At 43.9% G+C, this 21,477-nt stretch overlaps 1 protein-coding gene and 1 long non-coding RNA gene across 4 annotated transcripts in view; one reads left to right on the top strand and one right to left on the bottom strand.

Moving 5' to 3' along the window:
- slc8a4b (solute carrier family 8 member 4b) overlaps positions 1–16,426 on the bottom strand; it is a 125,881-nt gene extending 109,455 nt beyond the window's left edge. For 2 of the 3 annotated variants that reach the window (XM_086197740.1, XM_086197742.1), the window contains exon 1: positions 7,587–7,714. The gene's annotated coding sequence lies outside the window, so the exon portion shown is untranslated. Of the gene's footprint in view, positions 1–7,586; positions 7,715–16,290 lie in introns of those variants that run through there. The other variant, XM_086197741.1, reaches the window with a different exon arrangement.
- Positions 1,649–7,961, top strand: LOC147238687 (uncharacterized). The gene is made up of 3 exons (XR_015111844.1): positions 1,649–1,694; positions 4,882–5,026; positions 5,217–7,961. It is a non-coding gene; the product is annotated as an uncharacterized LOC147238687 (long non-coding RNA).
- Positions 16,427–21,477: the final 5,051 nt, after the last annotated feature.

Below are 21,477 nucleotides of genomic sequence, written 5' to 3'. Positions count from 1 at the left end.
TATCGTCACCGTTCTTCTTCTGCATCTTCATTGCTGGAGTCCTTTAGCTCTGCAGCTAAAATCATGAGTGGGCTACCCGCTACCTTTCCTCCCTGTATTTTTAATTTTAAAAATTAAAAATCCGCATTGTGATGAAACCTTACGGCTCTTTCTATTTTATGATAAAAGAGGCGTGTGGCATAGTGTGTGTGTGTGTGTGTGTGTGGGGGGGGGGGGCGTGGTGGCTAAAAGCAATGCCAACAACCAGTTAAATACCTTTGCAGATGAATAATGCTTCGTTTTACAAAATGGGAGCAGTGAAAGTGAGGAAGTTGAATTGAGTCTCTCAAGAGCTCAACTCTTACCCATATCACAACACCACAGAGACGTACTGACAATATTCCGTGACGCAAAAGTTTATTTTTACAAAAGGGCCGTTATTTTCAGGAAGTAAAACGGCTGTATTTTCTAATTCACACTGAGGCCCCGCGTTGAAATCATTTAGGCTGAGGTGTTTGGGGGCTCGCACGGAACACAGAACTTCCTCAACGAAAAGACGTGGAAAGTTGGGGAATTAAAGCAAGCGAGAAGACGCGCGCGCACGCAATGATTCAGAAACGTCATATTCACACACAGTTGTTGTGTGCGACTTCAAAAAGAAGCGATGCAACAGCGTGATGACGGAGAGGATTATGGGTATTTGGGTTTGGCTCGTCACCGCTCGTTTATTTCATTTCATTACTCTTATTCCATCTATCGCTCTATGATCCCTTCCTTAATCTGCACAATCACACATGCATGCACTAGCGACTGCACTGACACAACACACACACACACACACACACACACACACACACACACACACACCGGAAAAAAAAAAAGAAATCATGCATGCAACAATGCTGAAGGTGTGTGTGTGTGTGTGTGTGTGTGTGTGTGTGTGTGTGTGTGGTCTCATCAGATTATATAAAGCAGGTTTGGGTTCATGACAGTACAGAGAAATGAGTGAATGAAAGGAGAGAGTGGTAGAATAGAAACGGCAAGAGCAAAATGGACTTTACTAACAGTAAATAGGCAATATTAATACTGTATTATATTATATTGTATTGTGTATAATACATGAATACTGTATATTTATTGTGTGAAGTCCAATGGGTGTTAAAAGGCAGGACAAGGTGAGATATCTAATGATTGTATAGGACATTCAAATGGGGGGGGGGGGGGGCCACACTGATGAGGATACAGAGGAATGTTGGGGGGACGTTAATAAGAGCAAGAAGACAGAAGAGGTGAGGAAGAAGGGGGATGAGGAAGAGGGCGCAGACTAATGGGGGGGGCAGGGAAATGGAGGTAACAGAGGGGATGTAAGAGGATTGAACGAGAGTTGGGCTCGGAGAAGACGGGAGCGAACCTGACGAGTGAAGTGACGGGAGAGAAGGTAATCTGAAAAAAAGTGGGAATGCGGATGAGGAAAAGGGAAAAGAAGAGCAAGGAATTTAAAGTGACAGCACAACCGGAGAGGAGGAGAGAGAGAGAGAGAGAGAGAAAAGAAAAGCCAACGCTTTCATTCAAAATAAATCAAATAATAAACTGGGAAGCCTGGCAAAACATCAGGCGTGGCTAGGTGTGCTGCTGAAAATATTCTAGGGGTCTGTTTTGGACGGATGGCGTTCAAAGTGCATGGAGGTGTGCGGCGCGGATCATACCAGGGCCAGGTGAGAGGACGCTTAACAACATGGTGAGAGGTTTATCTTGAAGGTGGTAAAATCGTGGGTCCACGCTGGACAGGTGAAGAAACCTCATCTTTGTTTGACGTTTCCTTTACCGTACACCAGCGTAGCAAAGCTTGTGGGATCTAATCCTGTGGATCCTGCTGCCCCTCTGAAACACAACCGGATTAATCTGTTCCACCAGTCCATCCGTCCATTTTGTGATGTGTGAGATCTTTACACATTTGCTTATCGTTTATAAATGGCACACAGAGATTGTTATAGACATGGAGAGAGAGAAAAAGAAGAGGGGGGAGGAGAGAGAGAGAGAGGGAGGGAGGGAGGAAGGGACAGCCACCAGGAAATCAATCTCTCCTCAGCAACAAGTGCCTCATCTGTTCAACAACAAGTAGCCACGCGAAGGAGGCTCACATTCTCCTCAGTCTTCGACACTGCTTCAAAATGTCTCCTAAATTAGAACACAGGATGCCGTCTGCCAGCATTCAGAGATCATCGTCCATCTAGAAAGTCAGGAATTCAAAATAGCAGACGGTCCTCCAGGAAAAGGGCCGAATCCGGGTTGTCGACTTCCTCCTTGCTGCCTCTTCCTTCATCTTTAAGAATTCACTCCAGCCCCTTTTCGCCACGAGGCACAGCCTCACGCTGTCCTCGAGTCGGCCCCGAAATGTAATTTAAGGCAGCAACGTCGCCAAATTGCCACGTGCAGTTCAGACTCAAAGGGTTAGGCACCGAGACACGAATAGCTACAAGAAGACGGTTTCTCCGATGTACGCGTCATACATTGTGGTTCCTAAACGGCACAAATGCCTCAGCTCCACCTTGGCGTTTTCTTTTCTGAGCAGCAGTGGGGTGATGTCAGTGATCACCGCCAAGCCGCTGGGGGGGTGTGGCTGTGTCTTTGTATGGTTTGGGGGCTCTTGACGGATTCCAAAACAAAACTATTTACAACAGAAAGTCCAAACGACTGTTTGCTTTCATCAATCAAACTGTAAACTTTGAACATGACAAACTTGACTTCTTGTGGCCATTTTCTTCCAGAGACGCACGTATTTGTCGCGGAGGTTCTTCCACCTCCTCATGCATTCGGCGACCTCCTCTGAGTGGACCAATCACAGTCCTTGACGTTCACGTCACGATGCGTCGCGTAGTCAGGATTTTTTGGAGGTGCACGTCAGGCTACGGCATAGGCTCCGCATAGGGGTCTGCGTCAACGGCATCGACGCGACGCAGAAGCATAAACCAGGCTTTAGAAGCTTGATTCTGTGCTACAGCTATTAAGGATTCATCACTGGCTATGTTCCATTCATTAATTTTCTACTGCTTATCCCGTTAAGGGTCGCACTCACAGCCACGCCTACGGTCAATTGAGAGTATCAGTCAGCCTCGTCCCCTCTTGATGTCTTTGGACCGTGGGAGGAAGCTGGAGTACCAGAGAGAACCCACACAGGAACAGGGAGAACATGCAGACTCCACACAGAAAGATCCGTGCTGGAGCCAGGACTCAAACCCGGAACCTTTTTGCTGTGAGGGGACAGTGCTGACCACTGCACCGCCCTGAGCGAGACGCGTGATGGCGAAATGGGTCCGCTGTACACGTAATATCACTGATGTCCAACTGAAACTGCTACCAAGCTCGGAGATCCCGCTGTTCGCTAATTAACATGTCAAATGCATCACTTAAGTTTGGGACTGATTGGAAATTGAGTGGCATGAATTATGAGAGAGGTCTTGCTGACCTGAAATCAGTGCCTCCATTTTGTTTTTTTTCCTACATTGACAAGATACACGATTAAACCTCACACCATTCTTGCAGTAAATCCCCCACTTGTTAGTATTATACCTTTTTTTAAGATTTAAAGTTTTTATTGACCGTTTGAGAGAGGATTGAGGATTTATTTTAATTGCCATTTTGGAGGCTGTAATTTTTGGCACTGTGAAATATCCCTGATATTTGGTCAGCCCTAACTCATGAATAAATCTGAAGAAACTGTTAAATGACAAGTCAGTGAAAAAGCTCGAAACGAGAGTTTGAAAAATCTGAAAATGATGGCTCTCCAAATCAATGAGGCCGCCACTATCCACGATTTATTCGGTTATTCCAGTTTCGAAAATACTTCTTTGGATTGAACAAGGGCGGCACGGTGGTGTAGCACTGTCGCCTCACAGCAAGAAGGTTCCAGGTTCCAGTCCCGGCTCCAGCATGGATCTTTCTGTGTGAGTCTGCATGTTCTCCCTGTTCCTGTGTGGGTTCTCTCTGGTACTCCAGCTTCCTCCCACAGTCCAAAGACATCAAGAGGGGACGAGGCTGATTGATACTCTAAATTGACTGTAGGTGTGAGTGTGAGTGTGAATGGTTGTCTGTCTCTATGTGTTGGCCCTGTGATGGACTGGTGACCTGTCCAGGGTGAACCCCGCCTCTCACCCGTAGCCGCTGGGATAGGCTCCACCCCCCTGCGACCCTTAATGGGAATAAGCGGAAGAAAATGGATGGATGGATTGAACAAGACGCTCAACTCTCCGAGGGAAATACACGTTTGTGGATTATCCTTCGTAACTGGGCCACAAGACTAATGCTGTCCAGCTCCGTTGAATTTCAGAGAGGGCAGATATCCCTACAGCCCATACCTCCAAGCCACAGCAACTCACGCCAAAGTACTGCAGATGAAGGGAACACTCGCTTTTCTTGTCTTGGGGTTGACTATCCTTTAACCCTAATAAGCAGGAGTTGTTCCCAACCTCAGCCATTACGTCATCGCCAAATGACTCGCCATAAAAGAAAAACCTTTTCGGTGGAACCAAGGGGTCGTCTTTTAACCAAAAAAAAAAAAAAAAAAAGGGTAAATCTGCTATTTTGTACTTTGACCCAATCAACAACAAAAAAAAAGCACCTGCAACTGGGAGGCGCATGTTTTCCATTACCGGCCATTTGTTCTACTTTCCATTCATCGCCAACTTCATCTTCTACCTGTTTCTCCATTCAGAAAGCAAGGCATTTATCTGCAGGATAACAACCCTACTGACACTGCTAATAGTGTGTAACACACCCCCAATACACACACACACACACACACACACACACACACACACACACACACACACACACACACACACACACACACACAGAGGCGAGAAGAGGATTATGACCACAGGGACTTTCCTTTCGCTCTCTCAGCCATTGGCCAGACACACTAAGCCGGCAGTAGTGGGATCCCAAGATTCGATAACCATTGACCGGTTCCAGCAATACACACAACCAGATTACCATGGACCAGAATAGACGCCAGGATGTGGGTTACCACCTTCTCCGGCAGGGACAGGTACGTGTGCTGTGTTTAAGTCATTAATGGATTAGAAGAGGAAAGGAAGATACAAAAAGGGAAAGTCTGTTTGAGAATTAGCAGGTGGGGAGGCAAACTATAAATGTGACATGGTGACCGAATCAATATTGACATTTCCAGGAATTCTTCATACGAAGTAATGAATGAGCGCGTATGCTTTTACATCCAGGTGCCTGGTTTGACTGGAGATGCAGACTTTTACCATGCCAGGATGGAACAAAATCAAGATGGATGACAAGAAAGTACAAAACGGTTACAAGGAGAAATAAACCCAAAAGTAACAGGCTGTCGACTAAAATTAGAACTGCTGCACAGGGAAATTCACACATGCACAAAAAAAGATGTTCCTGTCTAAAAATCAACTTTAAACTCAAAGAACCGATCCTTTGTTTTTGCTTTGGTGATTAAATTGTTTACCCCACTGGCAGAAAATATTCAAGTGTATTTTCCCTTCCTAGTTGGAAACGGCTTTCTCTGCATGACCCAAAATGTGGCCTCATGCACCACCTCCCTGCAAACCCGGCCCACACTGGCATTTATTGTCGTTAAACGGCCATGGGACGGTAGCGGCGGCGCGGCATCAAAGCTGCCCACCACAAAGACTCATCAGCGCTCACGTCAGCTGGAAAACGGCTGTAGATATGCAAATGAACCGATAGCCTACATTTCCTTAAACAGCTTGGAGCCCTGAATTATTGAGCAGGCGACATATCTTTAGTTTAATTATTTATCGGTTGATGAAAAAGTCATTCCCGTCACCGTGCCTCTGTTAACTCTGTTACTAAACTGCCGCCATCACCATTACCATCACCATGGCCACCACCTGCATCACTGATACCCTCTTAACACCGTCATCACCTTCATGTCGTTATCATCTTGCTGCAATGAACTTAGCGGCTAAATTGCTACCACCGTCAGCATCATCGCTGGACTCTCATCGCAACGATTTCTATCGTCGTGGCTGGCTCCTACATCATCATCACGTGTTCTGTTGTCATCCTCGTCATCATCATCACCATCATCATCGTCAGTCCCAATGCCATCATCATCTGTCCCATCATTATTTTTATCTCCAGATCCTTTGTCGTCGTCATCATAACCAGTATCATCAATATCACCAGTAACATCACCACTACCGACACCATCATCGGTGGTGCCATCATCATAGTCATTATGTGTTCTATTTTTAGAACCAGGACTGTACCATCAACATCACGGGTACCCAGTACCATCTTCACTCATACCGCTGTCATCACCGCCAGTATCCCTCCCATCACAATCATTGTTGGTAGCCCGCCGCCATTATCATGACTAGTAAACTACCATCATCATCAGTACCATCTCCACCTCTGCCATCATCATCACCACCACCACTTCCACCATTGCCAGTCCCACCATAACCAGTGCTATTACCGCCGCCAACAGGTCTATCATCCCAGTACCATTCTTTAAATCCCTGCACCATTACCACCATCACAGGTTCCATCATTACCGGTGCTATGACAACAACCACCACCAATGGCATCACAACACAGTGCCATCCTCATCAGCGGTGCAGTCAGCATCTCTGTATCACAATCGTTACTGGTGCCGTCATCACCGGTGCTACACCGATTACTGCAGCCGTCATCATCACAAGTATCACCATCGTCATCATCACCCTCACAACTAGCATCACCTTCATCACCGGTGACATGACCAACATTTCATTACCATCATTACAATCATCATCGCGTAAACATTTTTTTTCCCATAAACCAAAGAACTATCAACAAAAAAAAAATGTCCCAACCCCATCATGATATGATCCGGGTGTAAGCTTATAATGAATTAAACCGACTGGGGGGTGAATTCAAGTCTCATTGTTATTTCCTAAGTCGAACTCTAAGAGTTCATCGGGCTCATTCTCTTCAGCTGCTGCTTTAGGGTGGCTCACTGCGCTGAGCAGCCGTACTCGGTGCCCGATTCTCCGGTTGTCACCGGCTCACCCCCTCTACAGCACCAGGGTGGTCAGAACTAAAAATTCACATATATTCACTCGTCGTCTCCAGGATCTTCCCCTTCAGCAGACAGGTTCGCTCTGCAGCCGATCCAAGATCTGTTGTTTACGCACTTATTCGCTCTCTCTACTGTGCGCTGGATAAACGCTTAACCGGAGCTACTGTAGGCGTGCTTGCACCGGGTAGGGCGGGATTCTGCGGTGTGATAAACACCTGAGACCCCAGCTCATGCGTGGATGTCAGTCCGATGTCCGGCAAAGATTCCTGCGCGGTCTCCCTCAGCGCCCTCCCTCCAAACCGTCACGCTCCGGCAGCATGTGTGCTCCCTATTCACTCACGCATTCGCCCATCTACTGGCACCACCGTGCGCAATTATCCACTAAAATGAACGTATTTCTGTACACTGTCGCCTCTCTCTCTCTCTCACGCACACACACACACACACACACACACACGCGGCTCGGGCATGGCAGTTCTGATAAACGCAATAATAAACGCAGAATATCAACAACAATCCACATGTTCTTACATGCCCTCACCGGTTAAGAAGAATCCCGAGTCGGGGTCCGTTTATTCAGTCATTCACGCATCCCTCTGCCTTTCATCCTTCCCTCCGTTCAGTCGCTCATTCAGGAGCTGAATAAAACACTCCTCTCCTCAGAAGCGGCGGCGGCGGCGACAGAGCACGCGCGCGCACCACCGCCGCCACCACCACCACCCCCTCCCCTCCTTCTCTCTCTCTCTCTCTCTCTCTCTCTCCATTTTATTGCAGAACAACGAAAAGAAACAGAGGGTGATTACAGGAACTGAGAAGGAAGATGAAGACAGGCAGGATGAGCACGTCAGCAGCAGCAGTGTGTGTGTGCGTGTGTGTGTGGTCAGAGGAGAAGAAACGTGTATTTCTGAGCCGTAAAGCAGGATTGGTGTAAAAAAATAAATAAATAAAATGCGGTGACAGTGATAGAGCTTGAGAGAAGTTGTTTTATGTTTTGATTATTCCCCAATCCATTGATCAGTAAAGATGTAATCTGAGCAAATGTCCCAACCAGATATTTGACATTGAACTGTATCACATAGAACGAAGCAATTCATTCTCAATTATTTGCTGGGGGTCAGATGATAATATTGCTGCGTCAATTGGTGCAGTACTTGCAGGTTAAAGCAATACTTCGTTCAAAAAGAGTATCGGCCCCTTTTAAGTACACACGAAAAGGTGTCTCGAGCTCAGACAAATTTTCACCACTAAATCACTTCTTTTTGTATCGCGAGTGCACAAAAGAGCCACGTATATTTAGCTTACAGCTAGCAACTCTCCCGATGGACTACAAACAGCAAAGCTGTCCAATTACGTATACGGTCCACAACAATCCTGGCGCGGCTCTACCGCGAACAAGCACGGAACTAGAAGTGTTCTATTTCCTTGGATTAGAGCTCAAATCAACATGTGGTTTACTGAGCGTGCAGCTGGATAAAGATTTAGATTTTACTACTTATTTGAGAGTTTATAAAATTACATCTTTGAACTGTATGTTTTTTTTTTGTAGCTCTTCAGGGTGGCTATTAGCCTCAAGCTAAATAGAAACGGTTGGTTCTTGTGGCACTGAATTCTGAAGCCCCAAAGAAGTGATGGAGGAAGATAAAATGTCTTCGTGAGCTTAAGACGCTTATTTGTGAGTCCTTTGAAGGCCAAATACACCATTTGGGTGAATCACTTTGTTAGCAATTGAGCTAACGGTTTCAGCTCTACACACAAGTATCGTGCAGTCGGGTGAAAGAGATGAAGGCAACCTCAAATCTTGGCGGATAAAAGCTCAGTTTTGAAGCCTAATCTGAAAACATCGATACAGATGCGGCAAATATAAACTAAATATTCGTAGGAATTTTATGTTTATCGTTGGGAGCATTTTTGCCAGTTCAGTGCTGTTTTACCTCCCAACCTTGCTTCTGCAGAGGGAGAGGCAAAGAAGAATTGCCTAAGTGTGATGAGGTGAGTGGTGAGAGATAGATGAGAGAGAGAAGGACCCTGAAAATATTGGAAAAGTGGACAAGATGGGAGGAAAGAGCAGAGGAGGAAAGGACAGAGGGCCAACGAGGAGAGATGAGAAATGAAGGGTTGGGGGGGGGGTTAGAGAAGGAAGAAGGGTGAGAAAATGGACTCTGTGAATAATGAGTTAGAACAGAGGAGTGGTTTTTTTAGTGATCTGTCTTTTGGACACAGTTGATCAGAGTTCTGTCTTGCCGTGAAGCATGGTCTTTACAGCGCAAGCTAATTCACATCCCCAGGGAACATCTCACACACACACACACACACACACACACACACACACACACACACACAATTGTGCATCTATACACACATAAGCATGCGCGCACAAACATTAAGCAAATCCAGCTGAAGTGTTATGTACGCTGAGAGAATGTGGCTTCGCACAGCCATCCGTGTCGTCACTGCATTCAATACAAATGCATAACCGCAAAACCAGAGCTGGACAAATACACACATTTGCACACAAATTCACACAAAACAACACACCCTGTCCACCCCCACACAGAGATTTCTATTATTGCTGCTGGGGAAAGCAAAGTCTAGAAAAGAACTGATCTGAGGGTTCTCTGAATAAACGAGCGTGTTATATGAGACGGCTCGAGTTAACAAATATCATGTTAGAACACGGAGAAATATTCCTCTTCAGAATCTCGACCATCAAAGACACTGCGCCTTCTTTCCTCTCCTTCTATTTCCAGGTAAATTCTGGAAAGATCCATATAATTGACAGCCAATATATGAAATGATGCAGTCCCCCTTTTTTAGGCCATATATCAACTTTTGTTGAATGTGGGTGTAAAGGTAAGTATTTATTATTTCAAAATATTCTCTAAATACTTCAGATAAAGAATTTTTTTTGGGAGGGGAGGGGCATTCATTTGCACTGCGGATGTAGTAGAAGTATTTATGACAGCACGGGTATGTATGTAAAATCAGTGTATCATTCGTTCATTCGTTTTTCAAAATAAAACCAAAACTAGAAAAACAAAATAACGACTCGTTTTTTTTCATTATTTGTTTCGAGACCCAAAACGGAAAAATGGATAACGAATCGTTTTTCCGAATTCCGATTTTGTGCTCGATTGATTAATGGACAAAACGGATAGCGGGCGATTGTCCAATTTGCACAGTTTGATTTTACGCAAGCCTTGTGACCCAGAAGTGAACTTTACTCTGAAACGAGACAGAACAGCGGCAACCATTATCGCAGCAGCTCTGGATATTTCGGCGTGTTTTTTTCTTCCTCAAAAAGTTGAAAACACAAGTCAGCATTATCCTCCAGTCCAGCCATTTCACTCTCGTTTTTGTTCTTGTTCTTTAACTTTGGAATTTTTTTTTCTTTACTTCATCTTCACTTCCAGGTCACACGGCTTGCATCAAACCGAACTGTGCAAATTGAACAATCGCCATTATCTGTTTTGTCCATTTTTCAATTGTGCACAAAATCGGAAATACGATTCGTTATCCGTTTTTCCGTTTTGGGTCTGGAAACAAATATGGAAAGTCATTATTTCGTTTTTCTAGTTTTGGTTTTATTTTGAAAAATGAGCGAACGAATGATACACGGATTCTGTAAAATAGGTACTTTTCCACTACGCAGTATCCGCTTGATATAACTCCCTCATCTAATGTGAACATGTAATCTTCATGTAATCTGACTCATAGATGACATGAAGTGAACACACTCTTTATTTTTATTCACCTCCGACAATGTCTTCAAATGACATTCATTGTCAGTTTATTTAAGGCCAAACAGTTTATCACGGTTCACAAAACCTTTGTCAGTTTGGTTAAAAGTTGTGAGAAGCGGTGTTACGATCGTGACGTGAAAACCTGAGTCCTGCTGATAAGCCTGGTGGGGTTTTTTTTTTTTTTGGATACCAACCGCCACATCTCCCAGCCCAGAATTTCACGAGTTTAATAACGTTAAACTTTGCCAACTAAAAATCATTGTGTCAAAGAAAGGATCCTATGGGATTTGACTGGTTAATTTTGTTGATTTCAACATGCAGTGGCGCAAACACATTTTTAAAGACTTTTTTTTTTTTTTTAACTATTCTCACAAATTATAATCTCTCCCCTTTTCAGTCTAGGTAATTTCCCAGAGACCATTTAATTTCTATATGAGCAATTCTATACGTCTTGAAACTTCAGGCACGCAAACTGAATCAAATTAGAGACAAGTTGAAGATGAACAACGCGACGGCCGTTTTGCCCCTGAAGCTAATTCGCTGTTGAATATCGCCGTCCTGCATTTCCGTGAGTAAAAACCAGCCTTTTATCCGATCACTGCGCGAATTCCTGTCCAACAAAAGCCACCAGCTAAATGGTTCTCTTCTTCAATTTACTCAAATGAATTGGTATTTTATATAAATTAGCATATATTCTTGGCAACACATCCCTTTGTCTTGTTAAAAAAAAAAAGAGAGAGAGAGAGCCTTTTCTCCATGTGCATTTGAGGTGTTATAGAAACACTTTAATTAGCCTGAGTCAGACTCTCTTTTTGAATCAATGCCTATTAGTTTGTGTCAAGACGACGGCAGTCGTCTCAAGGTCTACACGGAGAGATAATGCATTAAAAAATGATTGTATTATGCTACCAATACCCCGACAGGGAAATGTCAGATTGAGGAAATACGAGTAGGGAATTACGTGGTGCCAAAGCTGCAGGTTGTGAAACCTGTTGCATTTTGAATAGAGGCCAGCGTAGTTTACAAGCTGAACTTTTGACTGAGTCTTTTGATGAACACTACATGCTGCTTCTTTTTATGTCTTTCACAGACTTTGGCAGGCTTACAGTTGGCATGAAACAAGTGAGCAAAAACTAGGCTAGCTCTTCTCACAGATTTGCCCCCCCCCCCCCCCCCCCCTCCCTTCGCTGTGCCTTACAACTGTCTCCTTTGTGGGTGATGTAAACCGGTCTATTCAATGCAACGCCAAACACAATGTGCTCATATCGATATTGTGTTCAGCCATTTAACACGTGTTCCTATTCGGCATGCCTTGACTCCACTGTGGGGAGGATTACTACAACGTCAAAGAGCCTTCCAATTGTACCAGGGGGAGCAAAAACCTGCATCTATAGCCGCTTAGCAAGTATGAATTAACTAGCAGTTCGATGAACACCATAGAACTACTGCCAGCAGCTCGTTAGCATAGCTTAGCACGACTTCCGCTTGCTAATACCTTGTTTTCTAATCCATACAAAAAACACACACATTTATGAGACAGGTGCGGGGTGCTATGATGGACAGATGCTGGCTGTACTCTTAAATTTAGCGGACGAATCCGCGAAGACACATTACTGGCTCAAATCTGCTGCACGCGTCACGATAGGAGGAATCCTCTGCGTAAATGTGGTAGCAGGGTAAACGATGATAGCAATGCAGAAAAAAAAAACCCAAATGGTTGCGGCGGGCATCAACATTCCCTGGTTCGTCGTTTAAAACATGACAAAGTCTCCATTGACAGGCAGGTTAAATTGGTGGTAGGCACCATTTTCATGAGACCCTGCAGTTGGAGACTGGTGTTCAAGTCCAATTTATGACGCTGCAATTCATTAAAATTTTTTTATATATATATATATATATATATATATTATTTTTTTTTTGTGTTGGTGCTGAAATCTAACCTGACCTTAAATGGACTGATCCATCATGACATACCATTTTCTGACGCTGAATTTAATACGAAAATATCCCTTCACACATTTGACATTTATTTTGTGTTCATGTGCTGACTCATCATTCTCACGTCACCCGGGACATTTTCCTGTCTTTGACCACTTCCTTTTTTTCCCCAAGTGATACTCTCGGATACTTGTATCGACATAGTTAATTTGTAGGTCATGAATGGGTTAAAATGCATAGACGTGACAAGCCAAATACCATTAAACTGGCATGACATTTATATGCAACACTTTGAGATCACGTAGGAGAGACGCGTAGGCTGTAAATCATCGGTGTGTGAGGGTGTCGTCCCTCTCATCAATTTCTTGGCAAGAAAGTAAATAAACTAACTTTCACTCCATGGGGAAAACCAACGACAACTTCTTGATCTGCTTGACTTGAAAACAGCACCTATTTGATAATAAGTATCTGAATATGCATCGTGTTAGATTTATCCTGCAAGAATAGCACTATCACTTCCTCTTCTTGCAATTTGTGAAGTTTTCAGAAGGTGTTGCATCACCTTGCAACCGTTAATAACAGCACAGAATGACGGTGTGTGTGTGTGTGTGTGTGTGTGTGTGTGCGTGCACTAAGAAGAATGTGTGATTAGTGAAGTTACATAGCATAAATAAAAGGTTCATAAAGGCCAAATTCCCAGAAGCCCATTCCAGAATAGTTTTGTGTACCAGTAAAGCCAGTTCAGATATTTGACTGTGATCGCACGGTTGCCCAGTAATCAAGTCATTTTACTTTATTTGAGCTGACTTCACTTGTACAGTACGTCCTTCTAAAGTATTGTTGGCTCCTGATTATTCATGAGACTCATTGTGTCAGACCACAAAAGTCATTTTAAGTCCGGTCGAGTACAGTCCATCAGGGAGCTGTGAAACTGAGCTAAATGATGAGAAGGACGATGAGCAAATGAGCCTGGATTACATTAAAATGAACCGTCAGCCACTGTTTTCCCCCCTCACACCAGCTGGTGAACTCTTGCCCTCTCCTGCCTACCTTCTCAGACATCCATCCATTCATTTTCTACTGCTTATTCTGTTAAGGGTGGCGGGGGGGTGGAGCCTATCCCAGCAGCTTTCGGGCGAGAGGCGGGGTTCACCCTGGACGGGTCCCCAGTCCATCATAGGGCCAACACATAGAGACAGACACATCAGCCTCAGTCATTATGTCCCATTGTTCTTTAAACTAGCTGAAACAGAAGCAACACACGGATGAGAGATGAAATGCTTATTTCTCCTGGTTGTAATAAGTAAAATAATCTGCCAGTGTGGCGTCAATAATATCGATTTATTAAGGTTTCTTAAAATAAGATGTCTTCAAAACAAGCTCCTTTATCTTAAAGTGATATGCTACATATATACTTAATTTTTTTCTTTCTTTCTTTCTTTTTTTTGCTGGGTGCGTTTTCACTTTTAAGACCTTCACTTTTTAGGACGTATCTGTATCCCTTGCTTGCTTTTAAACCACTATTTCAGGAATGTCTTATTTCTGAGAATGCGCCGTCTATAATTGGGTAAAACGCCGATACAACCCGCACACCCACTGGTTGATTGGGATCCGTCCACTTGAGGCCATTAGAGAACTAACGGCCATCAAAGTGCATCAAGCTTCTGTTGCTGTGGTGTTCTGGCTGTTAGGCGCATCATCAATCACAACAGAAGTCAATGGCTAAGTGCATACTGCGACTGACATATACACACAAATACTCGACGCTTTATATTGTAGAGTGTGACATCAGCAGTCTGAATACACACACACACACACACACACACATGCACACACACATATTAGCAGATTACATACACATTAAGACCGGCACTTCCTGATTCACTAATACACGCATACTCACAGGGGTTCAGATGAGATGTGGACCACCTCCAGCTGCCTGCAAGGCTATTGATCTCTGTCGAAATGGAGCGGCTGATTAATCAGGGAGAAACCAATCAGGTCCATGGCAGACATGCACACATCACTCAAGGGCGCACACGAACAGAGAATCATGTGGATTCGGGCTGACTTCCTTATAAGTCGGGGAAAATGCACTGCTTGGGCCTTATTGTCCTTATTTTACAAACGGTAACTATTTCATAAAAAAAACAACAACACTACAGACAAATCAGCTAACGCCCTTCTAAATTGCGAAATACACACGTAACCCAATCCCCCCCCCCAAAAAAAGATGCAATGTATCTTTCTCCTTTGCAAAAGCCGCACACACCACTCCAAATAGTGACCAAATACACCCATCATTGTTACACACTTTTCAATGAGGCTACATTAATAAAAAAAAAAAAATTGCTAATGCTCAAGCTTATTAACGGTTATTTAAGGATTACCTAATGTGCCTAATAATTATTCATTTGTTTAACAATACAGCAACATTCATAACAGTTAGTTAAATGTTAACTGTCAAAACATTAACTAACGTGCTTTATTAACAGTTTACGGATGCATCTGGTAATCATTTACTCACGATACCATAAGGGTACATCAGTAACAGTAAAGCAGAGTTAACCGTTTATTAAAATTAAATAAAAAGGTCTAAAAATCATTTACAGGTTATAGCAAAGATGGATGAACAAATTGGGGGGGGGTGGGATTAAAGGAGGAAGTTTGACTTCAGGGATACCTGTCCCCCACTTTACAAGAAGCATGACAGCATTAATAAATTGTTTATTATGCATAAGCGATGATTATTCAGCACGCTTATATGCAACTAGGCATTTAATATTCATTTATTAAGGTGTCCTCATCGTACCACATTGTCACGACAGAAACAAGAGCGACGTCAGATCACGTCTGAAAAGCGCTACAATCACGTTCGTGCATCTGGTCCCTTTCTCACTGTGTCTCACACTAAAACGCAACCTGCAGTATTGCAAAATAAAGCGATTCCAAAATGCTAATTCATCAGTTTTGGCCTCTCTTTTTTTGTTTTTTTCTTCCCTCAAGCAACACTGACCTTTTATGCTGATTCATCTCACTACACACACAGACACACACACACACACACACACACACACACGCATGCACTGTAACCACGTAAACACACATCTTTCATGTTCAAGTGCATGTCATGGGTTAACATGTCCAAATTTGAAGCATTGAAGCATCCGTCATTGGATTCCGAGGGTATGAAAATGTTGAGTTGAAGAATTTGGACTTGTAGTGTGATGAGAAATACTCTGGATTATTGGCAAATATGATCAAGCTCCGATCCTTTTAATGGAAGTCATCTGTCAACGCTTTGTATTGTTATGTTCATGTAGATTTGCGTTGCTATGCTAATATTATTACCCCCATTTCTCTTCTGCTGACAGGGACATGTGGGAGCCAATAAGGTCTCATCAGCTTTTGATGGTTTGTTAATGTGATTACACGGCTCCCTCTGCAGCACTTTACCAACTTTGCTGGGAAACGGGCAATCACAGTAAAGCAAATAGTCCACAATTAGGAAGAGAGGAGGGGAATCAGAAAATCTGCAAACATAGTCCCCTGAAAAGTTTTGCTTACCTCCCGATTCCCAGCTTGTTGGTGCGTCTGTGTCCAACAAACAGCTTGTTTCTATCAAACAACATCAATTAAACAGGAGCAATGACACCATTGGATTGCAAGCTCTGAACATGAACTAGTTCACTCAGCAACCCAGATACACAAGGGGGGAGGAAAGAGATGCAGAACTAAAATTCTGACAAAGGGAAGAGAGGAGCGAGATGATGGGCGAGGGAAACAAGAGAATTACAGGGAAGAAGAGAAGACGCAGATGGACCGAAAAGTGATGCACGGCACTAAGGTGGATAGATTGAAAAGGGATTGACAGAATGAAGAGATGAGAGTTGGTGGGAAGGTGAAATGAGAGCGAGACAGAAGGGAGGATTAAGAGCAGAGGCAGGCAGCAACAATGAGGAAACCAAATCTAGTAATTCTGATACCATGTACTCATCTGGGCTGAAAATGTGACTTGTTTTCTACCATGTTGCAGCTCTCCATCCAATTTCCTGCCTGTCATTTCTTTCAAAACAAAATAAATCGAATATTTAAGAAGGATTGATGACATGCCCTCTTATAAAAGATGAAAAAGTCCAAACAAGCCCCTCTATCAACTAAAGAACTACGTAAGTTCTATGTCATACATCCAAACTTGGCGGTGTGGTTGGGAGGTAGAGCGGCCGCCTAGCAACCACTTCCCCCAGTGACAATGTCCAAGTATCCTTGAGCAAGATACTGAACCCCTAATTGCTCCTGATGGCCCTGTGATGGACTGGCGATCCGTCCAGGGTGAACCCCGCCTCTCGCCCAATGTCAGCTGGGATAGGCTCCACCCCCCATGAGACCCTTTACGGATAAGCGGTATAGAAAATCGTTATAGATTTAACAAGTCAACATTAATTGAAGACACTTGACTGTATGGCACCACGTCTATCAGGATGTCTAAGTGAAGCATAAAAATACGGTGGGCTGCAGGCAAGACTACGCAATGGAAATATGAACTAACAAAAAAAAACACATCCAGCAGACAATTAAAGCAGAATCGCACGTTACTGGGATGTGAAATACTTTTTTATTGATGATGTGAAATTTAGTTGCAAAAGTTGAAATCACATCCCACTCACAGTGTCTTCACTGATACATGAACTACAACCATTCATTAGCTGTCATTAGACACTATAATGACAGACATGCACTTTAGGCTTCGCATCTGGAGTGCATATATAGGCCCCAAAAAAAAAACTACAGATCCTTCAGATGCTGTGTGACCACACACACAGACAGACACACACACACACACACACACACACACAAACACACCCTATAACCACATGAAAACAACGCAACCTTAAGTGATAGCATTAGAGGGTTGAGGGAAGCCTGTACGGGAATATATATATATGGGTGAGATGTTTCTGTCCAGTTAAGTAAAAGAAGAAGTTAACGAAAGACTGAAATGTTTACTTGACAGTCTCATTGTAAAACACAATTTATAAACTGTTGCCCCTAAAGAAAGGTACTTACTTGGAGCAGATCCAGGATCAGTGGGGATGGACGTCTGCTTTGACCGGTTGGGGGGAAAGAGAACAGGGGAGCAGGGTAGAGACAAGGACAGATAATGGAGGAAGACAGATATGCAGAAGGAAAGAGAGGGGCAGAGATAAAGAGAGAGAGAATGATGGACAGACGGGGCCGTGACCCGGTGATACTAAGGGTAGAGGCTTGAGCCTCTTCAGGTCTGTAGCCTCCTCCAGCAGCACCTGGGATCTGGGATGAGGGGAAGCACAAAGACACTGGCAAAGAAGACGAGCTCGTAAAACATGAGTATAGGAGGACAGAGCGGACAGGGAGGAGGAGAGAGAAGCCCAGTGCACCATGGGAGATCCCCCTCTAGTCTAAGCCTATAGCAGCATATCTAAGGGCTAGATGAAGCCAGCCCCAACTATAAGCTTTATCAAAAAGGAAAGTCTTAAGTCGGCTCTTAAATGTACAGAGGGTGTCTGCATCCCGGACTGAATCTGGAAGAAGGTTCCAGAATTGCAGTAATCCAGCCTGGAAGTGACAAAAGCACAGACTAGTTTTTCTACATTTTCTTGAGACAGGATGTGCCTGGCCTGAGCGATGTTACATCGATGAAAGAAAGCGTCCTAGAGATTCGCTTAATGTGGAAGTTGAAAGACACATTCTGATCAAAGAGAACTCCTAGGTTCCTTACGGTAGTGCTGGGGGCCAGGGTGATGCCATCCAGGGTACCATCTCATTAGATAAGACTCTAATACTATAATAGCAATATTAATGGCTAGTGTACCCAGTTGTTGTTACAATCAGTGTTGGGGAGTGGGGACTTCCACAAACTACTTAAAAATTTCCTTTTTTACAAATTAAACAAATTGTTTATAGAGTCATGCCAGTTTTTCACCCTGCTGCAGTCAGAAGCTTGGCAGAGGCACGAGAGAGTAAAATGTATTCGGTAATCAAAGTATTTTTGCGGATAAAGAGAGAAACGGGGGCAGCATGGTTCGGAGGTAGAGTGGCTGTCTAGAAACCGGAGGGTCGCTGGTTGGATCCTCGCTCCCCCCGGTGACCACGTCCAAGCATCCTTGAGCAAGTCACTGAGCCCCTAATTGTTCCTGATGGCCTTACGATGGACTGGCAACCCGTCCAGAGTGAACCCCGCCTCTCGCCCAATGGCAGCTGGGAAAGGCTCCAGCCCCCCTGTGACCCTTAACGAATAAGTGGAGTACAAAATGAATGGATGGGAAGAGAGAACTTTCCTTTCACAGGTTCTCGGCTAAAGTTAGTCTTCGAGACTAGCAAGGTACACGGGTAGGGTGAATTAGAAAGCAGCCATATGTCAACCTTGTGATCACAGAGTGATTTAGTTGTCCACCAAGGGAGCGGTTGCTCTATAATGAGCATGTACTGAGAGAAGTGATGAAAGGGCTCCAGCTGAATGAGACCGGAGGAGTGGAGCTGCTCTGATGTAGGCTTGGTTTGTTCTTTCCCTGCCCTTGCCTCTTTCACCTAGGGCCACTCTGCTAGTTTCTGCCTCTCAGATTAATTTATTCCTTATTCTTTTTTTTCCCCTTTCTTTTTTTTTTTTTTTATGATGATCTCCTAAAACTCCGCCATTCATTGCCACTTTTTCAGTTCTTACCGAATTTTTTTCTCTTTTCCATCTGTTGCTTTTTTTCCCCACTTTCTGTATCTGGATCACTCCCTCTCACTTCAGATGTGCTTCTCTTCTTTTGTGGATTAGGAAACTAAAATCACCCTCTCTTTTCACCAACATCTCTCTCACACTTCATCTAATTCAAATCCTGCTCTTCATCTTCCCCGTCTCCCTCTATAGAGCTAACTGACTGAGCATGGGTCTGCAGGAAGGGGGAAATATTTGAAAGGGCATTGAAGGAGGCTGCGGTTGCCACAGACAGGCAGTGTCCTGGCATTGAATTGGAAAGAACATTTCAGGAGCTGCTCGAAACAGCCACACACACACACACACACACACACACACACACTGAGTGGTAGTTTGGAGCCTGTGTGGGAGTGCATACGCCTCTGTTTCCCAAAATAACCATGAGACGAAGGGCAGGGAGGCAGGGCGAGGCTGGTACACAGAGATATAAATGGATGCTAATTGTATGGGTCCCTCAGATTAAAATCCTCCACATTTAAGAAAGATACACCCTCTCTGTTATTTTGTATGAAAGTGCACACACAAGAGCATCTCCTCTCACTCAAACAACCTCAAACACTTAGTCTTGATGGTAATATAACATTTTAATGCCTCAAATATACGCCTTTGTTGATTTATTCAGCGAAAAAATATGCACACACATCATACATACTAAAAGCGATGATATAGATATTAAGGCGGCATGGTGGTGCAGTGGTCAGCACTGTCGCCTCACAGCAAGAAGGCTCCGGGTTCAAGCCCCGGCTCCAGCACGGATCTTTCTGGGTGAGTCTGCATGTTCTCCCTGTTCCTGTGTGGGTTCTCTCTGGTACTCCAGCTTCCTCCCACAGTCCAAAGACATCAAGAGAGGACGAGGCTGATTGATACTCTAAATTGACCGTAGGTGTGACTGTGAGTGTGAATGGTTGTCTGTCTGTATGTGTTGTCCCTGTGATGGACTGGTGACCTGTCCAGGGTGAACCCCGCCTCTCGCCCGAAGACTGCTGGGATAGGCTCCACCCCCCCACGACCCTTAACAGGATAAGCGGAAGAAGATGGATGGATATTACTATTGTTCTCAAACAACGCACTTATCCAACTAAAAGAACTCCCATGTATTATTTCTGTAAACCCTCCGACAAAAACTTCAAATGTGTTGTCTATCCTTCCATCAGTGTAATAAAAGCAGAGTGTGTGTTTATTTTTACATGTTTAAGCTTATATACTGAAATCACTTTTATGTGGATGGACTCTCACTGAAGCCGCAACTCAACGCTGTGAATCCAGCTTGCTCCTCCTACTCCAGGGTCGATTATTTAGACAGCAAAAATAAATAAATAAAAGCTACAGTTATACGGGACCTCACAAGAGGCTCACATGAGATCAAGTGAGGCAGAGAAAAGACCGAAATAAAGGAGGAGGGGAAGAAGAGAGGCAGCTCTGGAAATAAATGGTAGATAATTACATAGCTGACTTTCTGTGTTGACATGAAGGAAAGGGCAGGAGGGTAAAGTGAAGGGACCGTGTTGTAAATGTATTCATGCGGATCAGCTTCCCAGAAATTAATCGTCCTACCTAATACCTAACGGGTATTATAATATAACGGGTATATAATAATAATAATAATAGCTATTATTGTTATCACTATTATCATCATCATTATTATGATCATAACTAGCTTTACAATCAACCATGACATCAGCTGGGAGAAATGCAAAGTACCATTCTATTTAATTATAAAACAGTATCACAAATTTGACCTGCTCTTTTCCTGGTTTGACAAGATGTCTGCCATGTACAGGGCCGAATACTGTCTGTTAAAAACTTAGTTTTTAGCCAAAGGAGCAGACACTCGGTGACGGAGGGGGAAGCTGAGTGTGGCAGACAAGCGACAGCTCAGTGTGAAGTCCTGCAGCCCCCCCTGCTGCTGAAAGAGGGTTTGACATACAAGTCATATTATTAGCTGTTACCATCGTTACTGTTGTTGTGTTGTAATAGCAGTTGCAGAAGTAGCAGCAGCATTAGTATGAGTT

This window comes from Aulostomus chinensis, chromosome 24 (genome assembly GCF_037954235.1).
Source record: "Aulostomus chinensis isolate RoL2024-O1b breed Wild chromosome 24, RoL_Achi_v1.0, whole genome shotgun sequence".
Taxonomy (NCBI): Eukaryota; Metazoa; Chordata; class Actinopteri; order Syngnathiformes; family Aulostomidae; genus Aulostomus; species Aulostomus chinensis.
This window is presented reverse-complemented; position numbering and strand designations above follow the sequence as displayed.